We start from the raw sequence: 16292 nt of genomic DNA on the forward strand, positions 1-16292 counted from the left end.
TTTACGGGGATGTTATTGATTTATGAAACAAAATATAGACCATATTGAGATGTAATTCGAACTTTAGGAGACAAATTATTTTCGATAGTAGAGAGGTAAATATGGCCCTTTTCTGTTTTTAAGATTAGCAATATATTTAACATCTGAAAGTAAATTAATTATCATATTTATCATATTACTAATTACTCAGATTTAGAGATTTATAATAATTACTTTATTATAAATAGTATTCATGAGCAAGTGAAACTCTACAACTCCTCGTCCTTCTCTTACCCTTACCCTCCCTATTAATTCTTTTGCTGATTTTTCTAACATGAGTTGTGAAATATAAGAAGACTAAATACATTGTTTTTGTTTAAACAATAAATTTCAAAGATCTGAAAATTTGCTGAATTCATAAGGAGACAAAAATACTTGACTCATCAGTACTAGTAATTCCCTTCCAATTTTCGTTATCTGAGAAAAGAAGGACCATGATAGCACGTACTTGAGTGATAACCTGCCGTCATTATTTAGCAACTTACCATCTATAGAGCTATAAGAGTAGAGGCGGATTCAAAATTTTAATTTTATATATTCATGACTCAAATTCTAACAATTGAATCTATTGCCTTGTTTGAGTTATTGATTCATAGTTTAGTGTTTTTAGAAATTTCAGTAAATTTTACATAGATAAATACAAGTATATACTAAGCTAAAAGTTAGGAATTCAAATGAATCCACGCCTAAAAAAGTAGATTCGCCCCTGCATTAGAGAAGGATAATCACACTTTTCTCGAAATGTTTTCTTTCTTTCGTGTTTTAATTAGATTAAATATTACTTCTAAAGACATAGTTAAAGTTAATAGTATATATTCCAACAACTATCACGATTTCTTTCTTTCCCGTTTTAACTGAGTAGATGCAATCGGTGCCGGAGCATTCTACATTGTCGTCGTTTTATTAGCTTCATCAAAATAGTAGCAACCACAAATTAGATTCATTAGTGCTTCTCACTTATACCAATTAAAATCCATTACAAACAGCATTATTCTTCACTCCATTTAAATCGCTTTGCTTATTTTTAACTTCATTAGAGTCACAAAGGTTTTTTATTGTTATTATTTAATTTTACATATATCTTAGCAATTGCTAGACTTTTCGGGAGGACATTCTTGGCGGCGAAAAAATCAGAGAGTTCAGCTATTGCATCAGTTGCTTCTCCTAAGTGTGAACATTTTTCGTATAAAAAAAGTGGCTAAATAGTATTAACTTTTAAAATAGTGACGCTAAGTATATAAAATAAAATAGTGACTATGTTGGTTACAAGTGTTAAAAGTTTCTATTTGCCAATTTTATCCTTAATAATTAATATATTTGGTCAAATTTCGTGAGGTCCAGATTATATTATTTTCAATAGGGAAATTATCTAGATATGCAAAATTGGTACCCTAATTACCACTATTAGGAACATTTGCACATAATTACCTAATATAGCAAGATTTTTAAAACATAGCAACTTAGAAATTTTAAGCTCCGATCTTCTTGATTTTCTCTTCCTCTTCTCTTTCTCATGCCTCTCTCCCTAACTTCCATCCACCACTCAACCCCTTGGACTTTCATTTAGTTCTCTCTAATTTGATTTATAGTATTATAGGTAGGTTGGGTGGCAAACTGGCGGGTCAGGTCGGATATGAGCGGGTTGAAAACGGGTAATTAAAAAAAGAGGTAAATTATCTGACCTGACCGACCCATATTTAATACGGATAAAAAATGGGTTATCCAGCGGATAATATGGATATCCATATTATTCATGGCTTCTTGAATATGGTCACTTTTAAGAGAATTCATAGTCTCCCAAACTTGAGGAATCCCCCAATTTGAGGCTTTACAAATGTTAAAAGTTAAGCCTATTAGTTATACATTGATTATCCATTTGACTATCCATTTCTAAGTGGATGATATGGTTCGTATCCATATTCGATCCATTTTTAAATAGTTCATTATCCAACCCATTTTTTTATGGATAATATGGGTGGATAACTGTTTTCTTTTAACTATTTTGCCACCTTTACCGACAAGCAATATTTTGAGTGAACATTCTTCTCTAAATAAAATTACTTTTTAAAAATTATCCTTGAGGTGGAGGGGAGTTTGGCATGACCCTTACCCTTCTACTAGAATCACCAAAAAAGTCATCAGAGAGAGGCCTTAGTATATATCCTTTGTATCCAAATTGAGTAATGACATATCCATTCCTTTATATATGTGCTTTCTCAGTTATAAATGCTTAAGCAAGGACTAAACAAAAGGAAAGTGCTAAGGGGTCATTTGGTACAAATATGGGATAAAATATGATATTCATGGGGAAATATCCGTAGGATCAACTATCCCACCTTTTATATGGGACAATTGTTTGACCAAAAAGTATAAACTTTTGGTAAAACTATTAAATTTTATGTAATGGAGGGTTAAACTTAGTTAATGATAATATTCTCTAGATACGAAGCTTGACAATACAGATAACGTAAGATAGCATCAGTTTGAGATCAAAAGTAATACACATTTGATATTCAGAAAAGGTGTGAGCAATAATGAGGGAATAATAAGCAATAAATAGCAATAATTGGCATTTAAGTGAATATAGAGAACGATTCACCCAATAATGAATGAGATAGATAATTGTTCCCTCTGACAATGATGAGTGACAGACAAATCCTAAAATATTTGAACTAAAGATCTGATGGAAAAGTATGAAATAATGTGAGTGTGAATATTGGAGAAAAGGTAAAGCTTGTATCTTTGCTAGAGAGAGAGAATGTTCCTCTGAAAATTGTTCTTATCAAGTGAATATTACATGTCGTATCCCCTTCTCTTTTTTTCTATCTATACAAGTCATGTCTCTAACAAACCCTAATAGTACAAGTGAAGAGAATATCCAATGGAATATTCTCTTCAATGTCTTACTTCAAATAATGACCGTTACAGCCATTTACACAATAATCGACCTCGGTTATGGTTGACTCCTCGGTCATGAACCTTGCTGCTTCCTGGTCAACCTCGACCGATTCTTTCCTTAAGACCATATCACGCCAAGTATCCTTAGGGCAAATTTTGGCCTATACAATTGGCCCCTCCGCTTATTGAGGCCGGCCCAATACAGCCTTGATGAGAAGACTTTGTCTATCGTGGTTGACAAAATTGGACGAGCAAGTTGAGTAGTGGCATTTCAGACGAGGTGTCAACATGACCTTTCCTGAGCCGCAACCTTTGGGGTCACATCGTTTCAGAATGACATCATGACATCATGCGTTATTATGGCGCATTTTTTCGATGCTATGCGTTGTTTCCCGCGCCTCTGCCATTTTGATACTTGTGTTGGGTAATGATGGCTTGATTTCTTGGCCATGACTTGAGTTCTTATAAATAGGGGCATGAGACCAGTTGTTTGTGTTTTGTATATTATTAACATTGAATCTTTGCGTCTTCTTCTCTTCTCTTCATATTGGATCTTTGCTTTCTATTTGCTTCATTAGTGCGTACTTGTTCCCTTGATTCTGATGATTCTAGTTGCTTCCAGCCCCATTGTGTTTAAAAACATTTTCTCTTTAAAAACATGGTTAGCACATCCTCTAGTTCTAGCATGGCAATCGACCCTGTTCCTTTGGTGGTGCGTATGCCTCCTAATGATGCCACTAAATCTGTTGCCGTTGAAGACGAGAATTCTCATACGGTGGAGAAAATAATTCCTCGTAGTGAAAAAAGTAGGTCTGACTTTTCGAAGGTGCCTGAGAATGACCCTGAGATATCGGAGTCGGCGATGAAAGAGGTCGACCTTATTGACCTTAGGGTAAAGTTCAAAATCCCTGCCCATATTGATCTGATCATGGCGGGGCGCAACGTGGTACAAATACACCGCCTTGGGTATTGCACGTTCTATGTATACCCTTTCTACATCGACTAATCCTTTCCTCTTCTCCTATTGGCGGAGGAGTTTTGCCATTATTACGGCATCTGCCCGACCCAGCTATTTTCATACATCTACAAACTTATCCGTATGCTCATGAAATATGTAGAGTTTGCCAGAGTCAGGGTCTCACTTCGCCACTTGATGCGTCTCTTCGCCCCCAGTTTCTATATGGGGACGATGTTGCACCTTCGCCACTGAGGAAGTAAATGTTTGGTGGTGAAGATGGAAAATAAGGTAAATCATTAGTTTTGGCTAAATTACTTATTCATCAAAACCGAGGACGTGGTGGCCAATGCGAGCGGATTCCCTGGAATCTGGAATTATGCTTGTAAGTCTCCCTTCCTCTTTTGTCAAGCATTTGTTTTGCCAGTTTTAGTCATGGTTTGACATTCTGTTCTCTTTTTGTGTAGCCGATATTGTACCCCCTCCTTTGGGTCGGAGACATTCATGACGGGTTAGCCGGGTTGTGCCTCGAACAATGGGGATTCGTGAATGGCCAGCCTTTCACAAGAAGTTCGGGCATGCGTCTTCCATGCCCAGTAAGTTCACCCATTTACATCTATACTGTTTCAACCTCATGGTTGCTTGCTTGTTATTGTCTTTTGTGGGGAGTGATGACCTTTTAATCTTCTTTTTTCAGCCCGAGGATCTTCTAGGGCTCCTCCTCCTGCATTTCGTAAGAGGAAAACTGCTTCTTCAGAGTCCGCTCCTGTCGTGACTGCGACCACCTGCCCGATTGGCTGCTTTCATTCCACCTTCTACTGCGATTAGGCCAGCTCGGTCGTCAACTGCATTAGCAATAGAACTCCCGACTTCTCCCTTGCATTATTTAATAAATAAAGAAGAGGAATCATCGCCAAGAGAGGAGGGTTTGATTTCTCGTAAAAGGAGATCGGTGGACGTCAACGATGGGACCATCCGAGCCGTGGATTCAGTAAGGGGTGGTTGTGAGCCGATGACCGCCATGCTTGAAGAGGACTTTGAGTTGCCATTTGAGGTCTCGCTATCTACGGAAGCCGTAGAAGGTGTACCCTTTCACGATGTCGAGGCTGGAACTGGGGGCATCTATGGAAATTCCGGCTGATGTACGACGAGATGAGCCATCATCCTTGCGAGCGGCTGAAGTTCCTTCATCGTCTACCAATGGGAGAGATAAGTGTGTTGTAGATGACGGCTATGAAACAAGCTCTGGTCTTGATGTCGGCGAGGTGCGGATGATGAGCGAGGGGTTTACCCGAGTTGAAGTTGGGTTGGAAGGGTCCACGCGGACCATTGTGATCCCCATGGATCGGGGCTTACTAGTGAATATGGAGAACGTGGTCCCTTCCTTAGGTCCCTTTTGCTCTGATGTGGAGGGTAGAACTCTCGAGGAACTGGAGGATACTACCCTATCAAGGAGTATAGCCCGCCTCGCCCTTAGGGTAATCTTTTTGACTTTCCTTTCAAATTCCATGCTTCGTACTTCGTTCTTACTTGTTGTTTGCCCTTGATTTTTTTAGACTATGATTTCAAAAATCAAGGGTGCCCGCCGATAGGAGAGGCACAAGGCCATTTTCCATAAGATGGAGCGGAAGTATAATGAGTTCCGTAATAAGCATCGCGAGATCTGCAGGACGGTTTCGTGAGAGTGGCAACTTCCAAGCTCTCTGAGACTAGCTGAAAGAGAAAGATGATGAGTTGGTAAGAGTCATCGGAAAATGTAGTGTCCTTGAGGGGGGTGTTGAGGGATAAAGAAGAAGAGCTCGAGGTGAGCAAGGGGGTTGAGGCCCAATGTGCCGATTTTCAAGCCCAAGTGGTCTCGTTGCGTGCCAAGCTCGAGGAGTGTCAAATCAAGATGAACACTCTGAGTGGCGAGGTCGCCGAGAAGATAGCGGACTTAGAGAAGGCAGAATTGGCTCGGTTAGGGGCTGCAAGGAAAATAGAGACTTTGAAGGTCATGATCTGCGTTCTTCGTTCTGAGCGGAAGAGTGCTCTAGAGACGTCTAGGCTCAGAGAGAAGCGACTCGATGAGTGGATAGGAGAGCTGGAGAAAAAGGCTTCATGCCTTAGTGACCGAGTTGGTGCTCTCGAGGTCGAGAAGGCACAGTTAGTGGCTCAGCCGTCTTCCTCTCCTACTTTTGCTTTTCCTGATGTTCTGCGGGATTTGTACAAAGTATGGATCCATGACGAGGCCCAACTAGATATATTTAGAGTTCTGATGGGGACGGGCACTATTTCAGAGGCTGACTTCGAGGATGCTCGTGCTAATGCACGTGAAGCTCAGGTTGCTTTTATCTATGATCCTGCTACCCCGGAGGCCGGCAATGATGAGGAAGATGCGGGGGTAGATCGGATCGAACAGGATGCCTATTATGAGGACGAGTATCCTGATGGTGATGGTGGTGGCGGAGAGGCAAACGGAGATGGCTTGGGTGATCAGGCTAATGATGCTACTGGGTCAGGCGACGATTAGTTGTTTTTCCTTTTCTTTTAGTCGCAAACTTGTGTATATATTTTTTTTGGGCGTCTTTTTTAGCCTCTGTAAAAAATAATATTTTGAGTATGAAATGATGATTTTGTTTGTACCTAATTCTTTGTTTTATTTTCTTCTGTTCGAGTTTGCATGCCTTTTTTCTCTTTGTTGGTTGGTTGCCTTAGTCATAAAAACTTAGTTTAAGTAGGTTAGATGAAGTTAAGACAAAACCCAGTTTTGATCATGTCCGAGGGCCGAATAAGTGTTAACTCGAATGAGGTCGAATATAACCAATGTATAGTTAAGGCCGATGGCTGGTGTCATGACCCAAACCGATAGGTCGCGACGGGTGCCCGAGTCTTACATATCGAACACCTCTAAGCATACGTATAAGATATAAACATGAACAACATCTACTGAATTACGAGAATAACATACATGATGGAAGTCTGCCCAAAAGACATATGTACATATACGTGCATCATACGTAGGGCGAGCCGACAATGCTGTTATAGACAACTATATACCTTAAAACTAGAAGTCGGCAAGGCCACATAAAATCCAACTATACATATTGTCTATAGACCTCTAACAGAATATACAATTGTACAAGGACGGGACTGGGCCCCGTCATACCATATGTATACAAATATATCATACCAAAATATAAGGCAGCTCTGGGTCAAATGGAGCACACTAACTCTCGTTGATCCAAGATCATAAGAAGAGGGACCGTCAACTTGTCTACCTGCACCTGCGGGCATGAAACGCAGGACCCGAGAAATAGGGCGTCAGTACGAATAATGTACTGAGTATGTAAAGCATAAAAATCAGTACATAACAAATATAAATGAAACATAGAATAAGGAATTCCACCTGTAAGTCTAAATCACTTTGTAAATCCTGAAACATTTATAATGTCATGCACGTACGTATATATGTCGTGTCATGCATGGGTATAGATGTACATAACATAATCAAGCCTCTAAGGGCATCCCATTATATCATCTCAACCACTGTGGGCAAAATCATCAACATATACCAGCTGATCAGGTAGTGATGCGTATATAACGCCGTAACCTTTTTTCATATCCCAAATACATACATACATACATACATACATATATATACATATATATAACGTCATCTGGTTATGGTTCAATGTACATACATAAATGAATGCAATGCATGAGAAGTACGTCAATAAAATCTTTCGGAATGTCATAAGACCATTATGCCTTTGATATATATATATATATATACATACATATATAAATACATACATACGCATATATAACGTCATTTATTCATGGGTCAATGTACATGCATAAATGAATGCAATGCATGAGAAGTACGTCAATAAAATCTTTCGAAATATCATAAGACCATTATGTCTTTGATTAATATCATGAAGTAAACTTTATCAACTTACGTATTTTTTGAGACCCATGAACAGATGATAGAATAATTAGACACATGGGGAATCAAGAACATAAGCATCTCTAGCATTTCTATGAATAGTCATTTATGGAAGTTATGAATTTGCTCGTTTTGTTTGTATCGTATGGATCATGCCAAAAAGAAAGAAGGGATAGCCTTAACATACCTGAGTCGATTCTCTCGACAATCCTCTAACGCACGTTAATTGCGACAAAACACGGAACAAATCGTATGAAAATCCCAAAGCAATCACGTTGATATGCAAAGAAAATCTTAGCTGAACTTTCTTCTTAAGATGCGAGTAGTAACGTTGCTTGTGCACAATAATATTTGCTGAAACTATTTCTTAAGAGAAGAGTATTAACCTTGCTATGCAAAGTAAGCTTTTGCTGAAACTATTTCTTAAGAGATTGCAATTGATTTTGAACTAGGGATGTTACTTTAGATGGGCCCCACTTAGGATGACTAATCCTTTGCTAAGGGCTTCTAATTTGGCCACCTAAATGTAATGAATCCTATTCATTTTTTGGGCTGCCACATTTTTGGGCCTCTTAGGCCTTATCCTAACATCTTAATTAATCACTAATGTCTTATTTAACTAATTAATATCCCATTAGCCAATAATCAATTAATTATCCACATAATTAAAAATTATCTCAAATTACTTAAAATACTATTCACTTTTAACACACTTTATGTACTCTACTATGGTGGTTATGAGGTACATTGTATGACACTAGTCCATAAATACCGGGCATTGTAGCTCGGACCGTATTTTATCCCAAATCGACAACCTTTAATGAAACTCACTTTCTTTGATTCGTTTACCCTTTAACCTTCACGGCACTTACTTATCGCTTATTAGGAATAGCACAAATGCTTATAACCTCAAGATAATCTCATCCCCGAGTCTATGTTGCTTAACTGAAGGCGAAACTTTAACGTACAAAAATGCGAGATGTAACATCCTTCCCCCTAGAAAAATTCGTCCTCGAATATTTAACTTCCTGGGATCTATATAAACTTTGGCAGAGGCACCTTTGTAATAATACTACTACCAGCTCTTCCCGTAGAAACTCAATAATTCAACGCCACATAGGACCACAATCATCAATAACAACAATAGCCTCACACGACCAATGTCAATAACTAACACAGGAATCCATGCATGTACCTTAAGGTTGTGATGTCTCAGTCGGACCCTTCTTTGGAAGAGGAAATAAGTGAGGATATCTAGACTTCATGTCTTCTTTGGTCTCCCAAGTCATTTCTTCCACATTGTTATTTCTCCAAAGTACTTTCACCGAAGCTACGTCTTTAGTCCTCAATCTTCGAACCTATCTATCTAGTATAACAATGGGAGTTTCCTCATATGATAGATGTTCTGTGACCAGGACATCGTCAACTGACACGATTCTGGAAGGATCTCCGATGCACTTATGGAGCATAGACACATAAAAGACTTGATGTACAGACTCCAAGTCCGAAGGCAAGTCTAACTCATATACTACCTGGTCTACCTTGCGTATGATCCTATATGGTTCAATGTACTGAGGGCTAAGTTTTCCTTTCTTACCGAACCTCATGACACCTTTCATCGGTGATACCTTTAGGAATACCTAGTCGTCAACCTGAAACTCCAAGTCTCGCCTTCGATTATTCGCATAAGACTTTTGACGGCTTTCAGCTGCTAATAGCCTTTCCTATATAAGCTTAATTTTCTCAATTGCTTGTTGTACCAATTCTGGTCCTACTAATGTAACTTCCCCAACATCAAACCACCCTATAGGCTACCTATACTTCTGTCTATAAAGATCTTCGTATTGAGCTATCTGAATACTGGAATTATAGCTATTATTATGTGCGAACTCAATAAGAGACAGATGATCCTCCCAGCTACCCTTGAAGTCTATCACACAAGCCCGTAACATATCCTCAAGTTTTTGAATAGTGCGCTCAACATGTCCGTCTTTTTGGGGAGGAAATGTTGTACTAAGACTTACCTGAGTCCCCAATCCTTTCTGGAAGGACCTCCAGAAATTAGTTGTAAACTGATCTCCTCTATCCGAGATAATAGATATAGGTATACCATGCAGTCGTACTATCTCTTTAATATAAAGCCTTGCATAATCCTCTGCGGAATATGTAGTCCTAACGGGCAGAAAATGGGCTGATTTTGTAAGTCTATCAACAATCACCCATATAGAATCGAACTTTCGCTGGGTACGAGACAAGACTACAATGAAATCGATATTGATTACTTCCCATTTCCAAGTCGGAATCTCCATAGCCTGCAATAATCCACCGGGCTTTTGATGCGCAATCTTAACCTGCTATCAGTTAGGGCACTAAGCAACAAACTCCGCTATATCCTCTTTCATTCCATCCCACCAATATACTTCTCTGATGTCATGATACATCTTTGTTGCTCCTGGATGGATAGAATAATGAGAATAATGAGTTTCTCCCATAACTTACCAACGTAGCCCTACAACATTAGGGACACATAATCGTCCTCGATATCTGAGGACCCTATCTTCTGTAATCTCAAATGGTGTCTTCTCTTTCTGAGGGGTGGTATCCCTATAATAAACTAACATAGAATCCTCGTACTGGCGTTCCTTCACTTCAGTTACTAAAGAGGATGTTGTCATATCCTGAATAGTAATTGCAATATCACCTGAGTCCAGTAACCGAACTCCAAGACTAGCTAGCTGATGAATCTCATGGGCTATTCCCCTCTTCTTTGGTTGTAAATATGACAGGCTACCCATAGATCTACGGCTAAGGGCGTCGGCTACCACGTTCACCTTTCCCATATGGTATAAAATATCAACGTCATAATCTTTAAGTAGCTCCAACCATCTCCTTTGACTTAAATTCAATTCCTTTTGCTTGAAGATATACTGGAGGCTCTTATGATCCATATAGATATCAACATGAATGCTATACAAGTAGTGCCTCCACATTTTTAGTGCATGAATCACTATGGCTAACTCTAAATCATGGGTCAAGTAATTCTTCTCGTGCTTTCTTAGTTGTCTAGAAGCATAAGCTACAAACTTACCATATTGCATTAGTACACAACCTAATCCGACGCTTGAAGTGTCAACATAACCATCGGTCCCTTCTAGGAGCGTTAGAATCGGCGCTGGAGTTAATCTGTTCTTCAATGCCTGGAAACTTTATTCGCAAGCATCAGTCCATTGAAACTTTGCTCCCTTCTGAGTCAACTTTGTCAAAGGTGCTGAAAGGGAAGAAAATCCCTCCACAAATCTTCTGTAATAACCTGCCAAACTGAGAAAGCTACGAACCTCCATCAGTGTCGTGGGTCTAGGTCAAGTCTTTACTGCCTCAATCTTTTGTGTATCAACCCGGATACCTTCACCCAAAATGATATGCCCAATGAAAGCTATAGAGTTCAACCAGAACTCACATTTAGAGAAATTTGCATACAACTTCCCTTTTTGTAGAACTTTGAGCACAGTACGCAAATGATCTGCATGCTCAGCCTTTGAACAAGAATATACCAATATATCGTCAATAAATACAATTATGAACAAATCTAAAAAAGGGTCTAAAAACATGGTTCATCAAATCCATGAATACTGCTGGGGCATTGGTCAAATCGAACGACATAACACGAAACTCAAAGTGCCCATATCTGGTCCTGAATGATATCTTCGGAATATCCTTCTCCTTAACCCTTACCTAATGGTACTCGAACCTCAATTCTATTTTTGAGAAACACTTGGCACCTTGCAACTGATCAAATAAATCATCAATCCTCGGGAGCGGGTACTTATTCTTGATCGTCACCTTATTTAACTGTCTATAATCTATGTACATCCGCAAGAAACCATATTTTTTCCTCACAAATAACACAGGTGCTCCCCACGGTGATGTACTAGGTCTGATAAAGCCTTTTTCAAGCAAGTCCTTTAGTTGTTCCTTTAACTCTTTTAGCTCTACGGGGGCCATTCTATAGGGATGAATAGATACTGGGTGCGTATCTGGTAGTAGGTCAATAGCAAACTCAATTTCTCGCTCTGGCAGAAGTCTCGGAAGCTCATCGGGAAACTCATTAACCACAGGGATAGATTGAATGGTTGGTGACTCTACTTTCACATCCTGAACCCGAACTAAGGTGATAAATATAGCCTTTTCTGATCACCTTCCTTGCCTTGAGATAGGAAATAAATGTACCTCTCGGCGATGCCATATCACCTTTCCACTCCAAAACAGACTCCCCTAAAAATTGAAATCGGGTCGTCTTTGATCTACAATCAACATTGGCATGACAAGAAGCCAACCAATCCATACTCATTATAACATCAAATTCTACCATATCTAACTCAATTAGGCCCGCTACTATAGATCGACTATGAGCTACTATTATACAACCTCTTTATACTCGCTTAGCTATCACCGATTCCCCAACAGGTGTAGACACCTCAAAAGGTTTAACCAATTCAAGTTTTATTCCAAACTTACTAGCAACCAACGGAGTAACATATGATAAGGTGGAACTTGGGTCAATCAGTGTATATACGTCATATAAGGAGATTGATAATATACATGTAACAACATCAGGCGATTGACTCCTAATCCTGTCGTCCGACCAATGCGTAAATACAATTTTGAGGACCGCTCGAGCTAGATGCTCCGCCTTTGCCTCTACCATGACTCATTGGTGCTTGTGAACCTTGCCTAGGAGGGCATACTAATAATGATGAACCAACTATAGATCCCGCTGGATGAGCTATGCTTGCATCACCTCTCGTCGGACAATCCCTCATAACGTGGCCCAGATAACCACAAGTATAACAAACACCCAACCCCATACGACACTACCCGACATGCTTCTTACCACACTGAGCATATCATGGCAAGGGCAACCTCATCTGACTTGACTCACCCTTATATTGAGAACCTGAGGCCCTGGAATTCTGACCAGGCCCTAAATATATAGAACGATCAAATCTCTTACTACCAAACTGAGGGGGCACATTAGCCGATAGATGGGCTGGATACCTCGGGTATACTGGTCTCTGAACACCTCGAAACTCACCAGAAGGACCCAAAAACCTTGCTCTCTTATTTTAGGCCCTATCATGTTCACGATCGGCCCTCTACTTACGCTCTTCTACACCCCGAGTGTATGCCTGAATACGAGAAATATCCATGTCTGCCTAAAGTGAGACCGACATACAATCGTTAAGCAAGTGCGGCTCTAACCCCATCATGAACCGGTGAACCCGATCCTCCATCTTAAATACAATAGTGGCAGCATACCTAGCCAACAAATCAAACTAAAGACTGTACTCCCGAACACTCATGTTATCCTGCCGAAAGGTCAAGAACCTATCAACTCTAGCTCGTCTAAGATCTGGTGGCAGAAAATGATGAAGAAAAGCCTCTGTAAACTCTTGTCATACTGATGGAGGGGAATCCTTACCTCTGGACAACTCCCAAGACTCGTACCAATTAACTGCAACATCTTGAAGTCTATAAATAACTATCTCAACCGACTCAGTCGTAGTGGCCTTTATTACTCTCAAAGTCCTCTGCATCCTATCGATAAATACCAGAGGGTCCTCATTTGGATCTACTCTAGTAAATACCAGAGGGTCCAAATTAATAAAATCACGAACCCTCGCACTGACAGACCTATCTGCATGACCAATACCTACTTTCTGACACCGAGCTTGTGTAACTACTAATCGAGTTAATAGCCGAATAACATCTCTCATCTCCTGACCCGGTGCATATGGCTAAGGGGCTGAACATACAGGGGCAGGCGCTGGAGCTGATGCCCCTCGGAGCTCTTCTACAGAGGGCGGGGTATGTGAAGTCTAAGATGGAATCTCACTATGAGACTCTCCCTGAGCCATAGTAACTCATGGCGCTCGACTAGTAGTCTCACCAGCCACGAACTTTCCCTTCTGGGCAGCTGTAGTCTTCGAAGGCATCGCTGAAAACGTAACATACCATTAAGAACATGAATTCTTATATCGCACGATCTAAGATAAGAAGGAAGGATAACATCCTATATGTCTCGTAACCTCCTGTCTATAAGTGTGGTACGCAATATACCCATAAATAAGACTCTACTAGCACGGTCTGTAAACAACCCTAGGATAGAACTGCTCTGATACCACTTTTGTCACAACCCAAACCAATGGGTCGCGACGGGTGCCAGAGTCCTACATGTCGAACACCTGATCATACGTATAAGATATAAACATGAATAACATCTGCTGAATTATGAGAATAATATACATGAGGGAAATCTACCCAAAAGACATATGTATATATACGTGCAGCATACGTAGGTCGAGCCGATAAGGCTGCTATAGACAATTATATACCTCAAAACTGGCAGCCTGCAAGGCCACATACTATCAACTTATACATACTGTATACATACCTCTAATAAAATATACAATTGTACAAGGACGGGACTGGGCCTCATCATACCCATATATGTATACAAACATATCATACCAAAATGCAAGGCACCTCCGGGTCAAATGGAGCACACTAACTCTCGCTGATCCAGGATCCTAAGAAGGGGACCGTCAACTTGTCTACCGGCACCTGCGGACATGAAATGCAGGCCCTGGAAAATAGGGCGTCAGTACAAATAATGTACTGAGTATGTAAGGCATAAAAATCAGTACATAACAAACATATTTTCTATGAATAGTCAACTTACGTATTTTCTATGAATACAAATAATGTACTGAGTATGTCATAAGACCATTATACCTTTGATTAATATCATGAAGTAAACTTTATCAACTTACGTATTTTCTGAGATCCATGAATAGATGATAGAATAATAGAACACATGGGGAATCAAGAACATAAGCATCTCTAGCATTTTTATGAATAGTCATTTATGAAAGTCGTGCATTTGCTCGTTTCGTTTGTATCGCATGGATCATGCCAAAAAGAAAGAAGGGATAACCTTAACATACCTGAGTTAATTCTCTTGACAATCCTCTAACGCACGTTAATTGAGATAAAATACGGAACAAATATATGAAAAGCCCGAAGCAATCACGTTGCTATGCAAAGAAAATCTTGGTTGAAACTTTCTTCTTAAGATGTGAGTAGTAACGTTGCTTATGCATAATAATTTTTTGCTTAAACTCTTTCTTAAGAGAGGAGTATTAACCTTGCTATACAAAGTAAGCTTTTGCTTAAACTCTTTCTTAAGAGATTGCAAATGATTTTGAACTAGGGATGTTACTTTAGGTGGGCCCCACTTAGGATGACTAATCCTTTGCTAAGAGATTCTAATTTGGCCACCTAAATGTAATTAATCCTATTCATTTTTTGGGTTGCCACATTTTTGGGCCTCTTAGGCCTTATCCCAACATCTTAATTAATCACTAATGTCTTATTTAACTAATTAATCTTCAATTAGCCAATAATCAACTAATTATCCACATAATTAAGAATTATCTCAAGTTACTTAAAATACTACTCACTTTTAACACACTTTATGTACCCTACTAACGTAGTTATGAGGTACCTTATATGGCACTAGTCCATAAATACGGGGTATTATAGCTCGTACCGTATTTTATTTCAAATCGACAACCTTCAAAGAAACTCACTTTCTTTTATTCGTTTACCCTTTAACCTTCACGACACTCGCTTATCGCTTGTTAGCAATATCATAAATGCTTATAACCTCAAGATAATCTCATCCCCGAGTCTACGTTGATTAACTAAAGACGAAACTTTAACGTACAAAAACGCGAGATGTAACAACCGGATAGGTGTTAATTCGAACAGGTTTGAATGTAACCTTTGTTTAGTTAAGGCCAAGGGCCGAATAGGTGTTAAATTTGAAACGGGTCAAATGTAACCTTTGTTTATTTATTAGTCGAGGGCCGAATAGGTGTTGATTCAAACGGGGTTGAATGTATCCTTCGTTTATTTAATGGCCGAGGGTCGAATAGGTGTTGATTCGAACAAGATCGAATATAACGTATGTTTAGCTAAGGCCAAGGGCCGAATAGGTGTTAAATTCGAACGGGGCCAAATGTAACCTTTGTTTATTTATTGGCCGATGGCCGAATAGGTGTTGATTCGAACGGGGTAGAATATAACCTATGTTTATTTATGGTCGAGGGCCGAATAAGTGCTGAGGCAATATTGCTTTGGCTATATGTTTGGCAAAATGTGGTTAAACTTCATGTATTTGTGCTTTGTTCATACACTTGGAGAAATTTACATATTTTTCGGGATGGTATTCCAGTCCCAGTCTATCTTGAGAAATGTACATGTTTTTCGGGCTGGCATTCCAGTCCTAGTCTATCTAGTCCCTTCATTGGTCGACCTGGAGAAGTATATCGAGAGGTTGAGCAATGAACTAGCCATCTTGTGCCTCCTTCTCTCACTTCAACTTGAAGTGTCCTCTTCATCGCCTCGTTA

Source organism: Nicotiana sylvestris, chromosome 11 (assembly GCF_000393655.2).
Source record: "Nicotiana sylvestris chromosome 11, ASM39365v2, whole genome shotgun sequence".
NCBI classification, from domain to species: domain Eukaryota; kingdom Viridiplantae; phylum Streptophyta; class Magnoliopsida; order Solanales; family Solanaceae; genus Nicotiana; species Nicotiana sylvestris.